The following is a 10,111-nucleotide window of genomic DNA, read 5'->3' on the forward strand; positions in this document are numbered from 1 at the left end:
ACCTGGTCCACTGTGTATCACCCTGTAGGAAGTGGGTTTTAGTGAACCGCTGCAAATGCTGATACTCTGGCCACTGCTATTGCTGTGTCATTAAGTCCTTTGTCTCTGACGCATGGGTATTGTGACTTTTGCCAGCATCTGTAAGACCATGGTAGGCTAACTTATTGGTTTGCAGGTAAGGTAAAACATCGGACCTTTCACAGTTCCTGACAAGCCCTTAAAATAACTAGTAGTCTTAGGAACAGAGAGCTATCCAGAAAATTATGCATGGATGGTCTTCATAGAAGACTTCATGCAACCAAAACTTTAATAAGTCTCTCTGACCTCTTTTATTTCTACCCCAATTAGAAGGAGAGGCACCAAGCTATTACAGACCTAGGGCTTGTGCAAGCCACTGGAGACCTAGTTACCAGAAACTTCCCATGGGGAGCAAAGACAGAGGGGCATATTTCCAAAATGGACCCATGTTCCTCCCGGTCATCAAAAAGACAGTACATTATCTTAATTTATGATGATTTTATTCATTAAAATCTTGTGATGGGCCAAAGATACACTAATAAGAGGAGTGAGGCACATGGCAGTTCTAAGCAGATTAACACACTTGGTGAATATCAAACTCTGAACCAACTTTAGTGTTCTAATCAATTAAAAGGTACAACAAATTTAACTAGATGGATTAAATGGTATGCCTGATTATCACTCTAAAATAATGTACAAGAAGCTCATGTAAATAACTATAATTGGTCTTACTTTAAAACATGATACTCAAGACTGTTTGAGATAAGCTGGAGAGAAGGAAGGGGAAAAATAGATAAAAGTTACCTGCTCTGAAGCCACTCTCAAGACCTCTGGATCTATATGTAACCCAGGATATCGAGGCAGATGGCTGTGACCCTAGATCCTCCTGCACGGTGGTTCTCAGGGATGTCACGGGGATTCAGGAAGCAGCTTCCTGAATCGTGTTTACACATCCATGTGTACAATACCCCTGACCATGGGGATGAACCACCATTCAATCATCCCTTACACCCCTCTAATTAACAATTAGATTTCAAAATCATTGTATTATTACATGATAATTTGTTCCTCAAACCTGTAGGATGCCGAGCTAAAAGAAAATTAAATTTCAATGGTTTCTTTTCTTTGAAGGACCAAGATGTTCTTTCACACTTGGAATCCAGATTAGAAGATAAATCCATCAAATCAATGGAAACAACTTAAGAAATGGACAGAGGGATATTTCATTAATATATATACAGTTTGCCTGTGGCAAAAATAGAGTTATATTTTAAAAAATTAGAATTTTTTGAAATTTTATAGATATTAAAGACTTTGTTCTGTTTATACTCCCTTGGTTTACCAAATCAAACTCAATCTTTAATGGGCATTTCTAGCATTCAGTGCTGGTCACAACAGCTTTTTGTTTGTTTATTTTTTAATAATTTCATTTATTTATTTTTCCCCCCAAAGCCCCAGTTGATTATTGTATGTCATAGCTGCACATCCTTCTAGTTGCTGTATGTGCGACACGGCCTCAGCATGGCCGGAGAAGCGGTGCGTCGGTGCACGCCTGGGATCTGAACCTGGGCCGCCAGCAGCGGAGCGAACACACTTAACCGCTAAGCCACGGGGCCACCCCAAAAACAGCTTTTTTAAATTCTTATTTTTCCCAGGTCAAAGACCAAGGGCAGAGGTCATAGAGAGGTCAAGTCTAATCTACCTACGGATGTGGCAGCTTTAACTATGCATGTTCAAGCCAGACATTACCAGCAGAACCACGTCTCTTCATCCATAGGTGGTTTTTACTAGTAATAACAGAGACTTGAAGATATCAAAGGAAATTCTTTGTTAAGAACCAAAGTTATAGATTCCTATCTTGGGTCCATTACTTTGAATTTTTGACCCAAATCACGTATATCGGTTGGATCATGTTCAATTGTATGATCTTTAGAAGATGCAACCTACAGCTGAAGAGAAACAGATACAACACCAATATCTTATCCTCTCTGAAGCCCAACTGACAGCCCCTGGAGTCAGAAGTTTTCAAGACAGGAAAAAGTCATCCTTCTTCTGAACAAAGAGAGTAGAGGCTATTAAAACATTCAACATTAAATTGTTAACATGAATTGTTAGAATGTGATGGAGCAAGCATAATACCTTGAAGTTTCATGATTTTTCTCCAGAATACTGAGGTGGATGACCTTGAAATCCAGTTTCCCCATAAATGTATTTATTCAGAGATAAAATTAATGTCCCTATAAAATAATTCCAATAAAATTGTTAAAAATATATCATAGTCTCTGACTAAAAGGAAACAAAGCAAATCGAGCAGTTGAATAGCAGTGTAATAAATTCCATACAAGGATCTTACTGCAGCATTATGTATAATAGTGAAACTGGAAATAACCCCATCTCTATCAACGAAGAAATAATCGGCTCATGGTATTCCTGCTCTTTGGAGTAACTTTAAAACTTCTTAAGAGCTAAGTTAGAGTGACGTACACTGATAAGGAGAGACCTCTATGATATATGGTTTGGGAAACAGCAAATTGCAAAATGATGTAGTTATGTGATTTATTTACGTTAAAAAAACTTTATGTGTATTTATAAATTCATAGAAAATGTCCAGAAGAATAAGCTGCAACCTCTTAATAGTTCCTTCCGAGTAGAGGAGTGAGTTTGCAGGGAAGGGGATGGAAGGGGAAAGTTTCACTTTACTCTACATAGATCTGTGTAATTTGACTTTTTTTTACAGTATGTATTTCTTTCATAATTAGAAAAATGAGTGACGTGACCGTTTGGTGCAAGCTAACACTATTATGTTCACCAGTCTCTGTACTGTATGTTACTGCACAGCACGGACTATAGGAGAAAGCCCAGAGGAGCAATGAAGACATAACACCTGCAAAAAGTCAGTGGAATATTTCTACATGACAAAACTTCCAGGTGAGTGATGGTCACTATCTTCCACTGCTCCAGCTCTCACAATAAATCTAAAATCTGCCCAGTGTAGGACGGATGAACACGCCATGCTAGTCCACTACCCGCCCAGGGCCTGTTTGTGCAGGGTGACTGCCATCAAGCAGACAATGGACCCAGGATGGGGCATGTGCCTTTGAGGAGGCTGGCAGAGAGGCACAAAGTGGAACACCAGCTAAGTGCACACACCTGAGAGGCGGAGTTCCAGGTGGAGACTCAAAAGGCACCAAGAAACTGTGTGAAGGAAGCTACTCGACCTCTCTGAACCTCAGTGTCCCCTCTGTAAAATGGGGATCACAGGCCTACTTCACAGAGCTGTTGGGGAAGATACATAAAAGTGCCTGTGACAGCGAGTGTCCACATTATTAACAAAGTCGTATCTGATTTAAGAATAATCGATGAAAAGAATAATGTTGATGAGACCAAAGACAAGATGCCCAGCTTCGTAAGCAGCCCCAGCAGCATGAGAATGAGAGGAGCTCCGAGTAAGCAGGGTTCTTCACAGCTCCACTGGAGAGGACGAACATGGGTTACAACAGAATCAGTGGCTGTTGTACAGTGACTCGTGTAGGGAGGGTGGGTCCCTAAAGACACTGTGAAATCCAGTTACACACAGTGGCTCCTAGGAAACAACTACAAAGCAATCAACGCAGCAGTTAGGAATGAGAAGGGGGTGAGCAGAGGAGGGTCAGAGCCACAAAATGTGATGGAAGACACTAAACCACGACGATCGCCCAGCTCCCACAACAACTGCTGTGGTTGCGCCAGGAGATCAAATGTCTGAGACAGCCATTGTGGGGACTGCTGGGAGCACAGTGGTCACTGCAGCCACACCCCAACAGCAGTGCATCGGAGCACAAAGACCCCTAGACTTTCCTCTCCATTAATTCTTGTTTCAAGATGAGGAATATCCTCATGTTACAATGTCTCCTTCCAACACTTGTGGACGAGTGTCATCTGAACCCCCTGAAGAGGTCACAGGCCAGAGTAGGATGGAACGCTGGGGGCTGGGGGAGTGGCGCTGCACCTGACCACCCCGACTATCACCTGGGCCTATTGAACACGAGAGAAGTACCTGAGGATGTGGTCTAGCAAGACTTCCCCGTCAAGCCACATTCAGAGACACTACAGAGTTTCTCATCCACTGTTTACAAAAATGTTATAGAATTCATGTGTCATTAATTCATACAGAGGAAAATTCTTGACAAAGTTACAGGGTCCAGTTTCCATGACCAGATTTTCCAGTTGTTTTGATAATATCCCACATTCAGGAATTGGAAATGTAACCTATTGGGATGGGTAATATAAACAAGGACTTTTTATCATTTAGATCAACGACCATATTTTTAAGGATGACATAAGAGTCATGAGAGCTGCTAATCATTCCTCCACAGGTTTCAATAAGACTTTTAAGTTAATTTACCAATCTCAGGAAAAGAGAATATGGCAATTCAAGTTTTTTGTTTCTGCCTTCAAGCTTACAATGCAGCCAAGAGAATGAGCAGAAAAAATTAAGAGGAAGGTCTTGCTTGCATTTTATCTTTTGCAAATGAGCAGGATACTTTATGTTCTGTTCTTTTCACTACTCTAATCAATTTTTAAAGAATACGGTACATCTGACTATCCCTAGGCGTGTTTATCCAGGAACCTTGCCGGAATCCAAAGCAGAGATGTTAAAGCTGACGGGTTTCAAATTCTGCCCAAGTGTTGTCTACCATGAACATGCCTCTCCCAAAGCTGGACCACCGATCTCTTCCTGAGGGATCAGAGTCACCACCCAGGTCCCTAAGAGACTGGGCACTCAGGCCTGAGCTGAGATTAGGTTATCAATCTAAAGGGCAAAATGCTTAAGCTATTCTCATCTTAAGGATGCTGTTTCGGAGGCCTCTGCACTGGAATGGGTTAGTGAAAATGGCCTACTAGATACTTGCCTGGGAATTGGGTTCTTCTCCTCTGCTCTTACCGGATCCTGGGGAAACCACTGATTAGCCTCATAGATGCCTCAACTTCCACATCTGCAAAAAAGGCAAGCAACAACCAATGTTACCACCCTGCAAAGCTCTTAAGTTGTGCTTCCAAGAGGGGCCACAAGGACGAATGCCTCCCAAAAGCTGATGAAATGATGGCACTTTGGCTGGAGAAGACAGAGAGCAGCAGGCAAAGTGGAAAGTTTCTGGGATGTCAAACCAGTTCCCATAAGCAGTTTGGAGAAGCACCTGGCCCTGGAATAGGTAGGAGGCTGTGGAAAGACCCACAGGCATGCAGCTGGGAGGAGGAATCAAGCAACAGAGGGAGGCGGTGGGGATGAGGTGAGAGTCTGGCTTCAATTTTGGACAAAAGCAGTTGCACGCTGCAGGCCCATGGCTGCCCATGAAGCCGCCACACCCTCCTAACTCCCTGGTCCCTCTCGTCCCGTCACATCCCTCTGTGACTCAGTCCACGTGGAGCGGGTGCAGCACCAGAGTCCTGAGTCAATGGCGGTTTGGCCCTTGGCAGAGCCTTCACCGCCCTGCTCCTCCCCCCAGGGCTAGGAACCACCTCGTGCCCCGAGCATCCTGGGAGTTGTAGTCCTGCAGTCCTGCAAGCTCCCAGCCAGGAATGGTTAAGAGACAAAAGCTCCCAGCATGCACAGCTAGGGGACCCAACTCCCTACTGTCCCTCCACCCATGACCCACGCCCCTCTGCTTCTACACCTCACCTTCTACCCCACCTCTTCTCTATACCACGCCAACTGTCCATGCCCTGCACATCCCCCAGAGTATGTGCAGTGTGGTTGGGCTGCATCCTTTGAGGCCAGTACTCAGGTAGGATTGGGACTCACCTGCCTGGTTGTTGCTGAGGATGCTTGCAGCCCTGGTGGAAGCTCCCTGGCCAGTATTTGAAATGTAAATTCAATATCTAAAATGGAAATACCAGGTGCATGGGATCCTGGATTTTGCCTTTTAAGGCCCCCTGTCCTACCATCCCCTCCATCCCTCCAGCCTGCCATGATCCTCCCTCAGGACCCTGTGGTCAGAGTCGCCGCAGAGAGCCTCCCCTTGGAACCCACCCACCAGAAGGGCCCATACTCATCAAAAAAACTCAAAGCCATGCCACTTGCCAAATTGAGGCATAAATGGAACAACCCAGGCAGCCCACGCAAGGGTGAGCGCATTAATAGATAATTGGGAGTATTAAAATCCATCTGATGATGTCATGAGTGAACGTGTTCCACTTTCAAACAAAACATTGCTGTTATTCTGAGATATGGAGTTAGTACCTTTGTACAAATATGCAGGATTTAAAATATTTATTGATGTATAACGTGTACAGAAATATATGCAGAAGTCATCCATGTAAACCTCAAAGAATTATTACAAAGTGAACACACTTGTGTGACCAAGAACTAGCACCAGCTTCACTCAGGCCCCAACAATCCCTTTCTCCCTCCTTCCTCCCCAAAGGTAATTGACATCTTACCAGCGAACACTGTTTATCGAGTTTGTCTTCATATACAAGTGTTTTATTACAGAATAATTTAAACAATATACAAAATAAACAAAATAGCACAGAAGGCCCCTCACCCAGCTTCAACAACTACTAATCGTCTGCCATTTTTGTTTCATCCACACTCCATCCCATTCCACTTCACTTTATTATTCTTTTAGTCCTTTTTGTGTGCCGGTGGGGTAAGAGGTACACACACTGAAAGGCACAAATCTCAACCGTACACTTTTGGCAAATAAACATGCCCATATAACCTTCACCCCTTTAAGAATAGGATATTTCCATCATCCCCAGAAAACCCCTTCTTGTTCCTTCCTAGGAAATTTTTCCTTCCCCCGAGGCAACCCCTGTTCTGGTTTTTTCACCTTAGGTTCATCTTGGCTGAAATCATCCCATGAGTATTGTTTTCTATTCAGCTTGCCTCCCTTGGTACGAGGTTGATGAGACTCACCCAGCATGTGTGTGTCAGCGTTTGCTTCTCGGCGTGGCTGTGGGCGTTCTGCTCTGTGGATGTCCCACAGTGCACTCATATTCCTCTTGGGGATGTGCAGGTCATCTCCTGTGAACATTCTTGTAGAAACCCTTTTTGTATGCTATTTAATTCCTTTATTAGCATTTAATAGGCACACCTTTGCATTTTTTAGTGGTTGGTCCAGATTACAATATGCATCTTTAACATATCACAACCTACCTAGACTTAATAGTGCACCAGTTTAATTAATGCAAAATATGGAAGACTTGCTACAGAACGCGTATATTTACCTCTGTCTGTCCTTTGTGCTACTGTTGTCATAAATTTTACATCTTCCCATGTTATAAATCCCACAATACAGTGTTATAATTTTTGCTTTCAATAGTCATAGGTCTTTTAAAGAAATTAACAGAGAAAAGTAAAGTATTTGGAGGCAGATGATTGGAGGCTCTGCAAAGGTACTGTTTCTTCTTTAAGTTTCACCCACAGTTTTTGCATTAATCAGTCAGCCTTACCCACAATAATTATTATTGTGGTGTTCTAGTCGCGATTTTCTCTTTCATGCTATCCAGCCACATTTATTATTTGGAATTCTGTGAGGAAGTTTCCCTCCCTCCTTCTCTCTAACTTCTTCCTTTCATTCTCTCTTTCTCTCATTCTTTTTTACTCCTCTTTCTTTCTTCCTTTCTTATTTAATCTATTTTATGTCAGTATAGACTCATGGATATTTATTTTATTCTCTGTGTAATAATCCAATGCTACCATTATTTATTATGTTACTCACAGTATTCCAGCTTGAGCCATTGGGAAGTCTTTCAGATTGATTCCTTTTGACTCACCTCATCATTTTCTGTGTTTTATTTAAATCACTTTCCTACTTTCTGGAACTACAAGATGATCCAGACTCATCTTTTATTTTCCATGTCCAGCCCTGGAATTAGCCATTTCTCCAAGAAAACCTGTTTCTTTTTATTGGAGAATGATATTTAGAAACAAAGATATGGGAGCTATGTGTGCTCATTGATACTAGAGTGTCACTGCATCTAGACCCTCTCAGAAGAGCCTGGAAATGTATGTATGAATATAAACTCAGGTATACACATCTATCAATTTACCAACCTATCAATCTATCCATCTATCTGGATATATATATTAGAAGAGACATGATTTCATACTGATACTTCCAACTCCTAGCCAGCACCACAGAGTTTATTCTAGCATTATCCTTTTATTTACTTTTAACTTCTTTCACCAACAGTGAGAAACTTAACTCCAGTTAGCTACAATATATTTACTAATGTGTCAACTAGTTTCAGAATTGCTAACCCATACCCTTATGAAAAACAAATTTACCACCTAGATTACAGTGTATCTAATACTTCTGTTTTACAGTATCCCATCAACACACTCTATTCCAAAGTAACATATCCCCACGCCTTCTGTGTGGTTATGTCACATGCTTGTAATACATTGAGACTCATTTGTCGCTGCATTCCATCTGTGTTCCCCAGCATCCTGATTGATTTTTAAAATGTGCAGAGTAAAATTCACTCTTTGTGGTGTACACTTCTATGGGTTTTGACAACTTTATGATCGTGTATCCACCTCCACAGTACCATACAGACCTGTTTTTTCCACCCTCCAAAATTCTCTCATACTGTCCGTTTGTAGTCAACCCCTTCGCCCATTCCATTCCTTGGCAACCACTGATCATTTCCATCTCTGTAATTCTGACTTTTCTAGAACGTCATATAAATAAAATCATATACTGTATAGCCTTTTGAATCGGGCTTCCTTCACTTAGAGAAGTGCAGCCAAGATTCATCTATGTTGTTGTGTAAATCAAGAGTTTATCCTTTTTATTGCCAAGTAGTATTCTAATGTCCCAATGCACCACAGTTACTTTCCCCATTCACCTGATGAAAGACATTTACTTTATTTCCAGCTTGTGGTAATTGTGAATAAAATGGCTATGAACATTCACACAAAGATTTTTGTTTAAACATTAGTTTTCAATTTTCTTCAGTAAATCCCTAGGAGTGGGATATCTGAATCATATAATAAGTGTCTGTTTAACTTTATAAGAACCTGTTAAACCATTTTCCTAATGCAACTATCATGTTGCATTCCCAGTTCTAGTTGCTCCTTCTCCTCACCAGCAGTTGGTATTTGCAATTTTATTTTTTATTTTAGCCATCTACTAGGTGTGGGGAATACTATTGTGGCTTCTGCCTCCCTTTTGAAAGTGAGATCTGCTAAATATAGAATCCTGTGTTGACTTTTGTGTTTTCTTTCTGCACTTGAAAGTTGTCGTTTTGTTGTTGAGTTGTCTCTTTTGTTTTTGATAATATATCATCCATCATTCACATTATTTCTCCCTGTATGTAGTCTTCCCCTGTATATATGGATTTCCTTGGCTGCTTTCAAGATTTTTGTTTTGTCTTTGGATTTTAGCAGCTTGACTATCATGTGCCCAGGTGTGGTTTAATTTGTATTTTATTTTGTGGGTTTCCTGACTTTATTGGATCTAAAATTTTAGATTTTCAACAAAATTTTGGAAATTTTATGCTATTACTTATTGATTTACCTTTCTGACTCATTTAATTTTTCTGTCTCTCTCCTCTCTGCTGGGAAATCAATCATCTCACAGGTAAGGCTCTCTTCATTTTTCTTCAAAATTTTTACATTCTTTTGTTCAGACTGGATAAATTATATTGCTCTATCTTCATGTTTCTTCTACTGTCTCTAATGTACATGTAAACTCAAAAGTATTTTTTTTATTTCATCTTCCTATTTTTTTTTTGTAATTTCCACTTTGCTGAGTTTCCACATTTGTTCATTCATTATGGGAATATTTTTCTTTACCACCATGATCATCTTTATAATATCTACTTTCTTATCCATGTCTGCTAATTGCAACACCTTCGGGAGAGTTTCTACTGCCGGCTTTTGGTCATACATGGATTACATTTTCTTATCTCTTCAAATCTCATGATTTTTTAAACTGTCTACTGGAAACCATGAATGATATATAACTATCCAGAGACTCTGGATTCTATTTTATTCCTTTGAAGAGAGCTGTTATTTTTCTAACAGGGAGTTAACATGACTAGACTGAAACTTCAATCTTCTCTCCTTTATAGTGGGCATAGCTGAAACCCTTGATCAGTTCTT

The sequence above is a fragment of the Diceros bicornis genome (genome assembly GCF_020826845.1).
Source record: "Diceros bicornis minor isolate mBicDic1 chromosome 30 unlocalized genomic scaffold, mDicBic1.mat.cur SUPER_30_unloc_7, whole genome shotgun sequence".
NCBI lineage: Eukaryota > Metazoa > Chordata > Mammalia > Perissodactyla > Rhinocerotidae > Diceros > Diceros bicornis.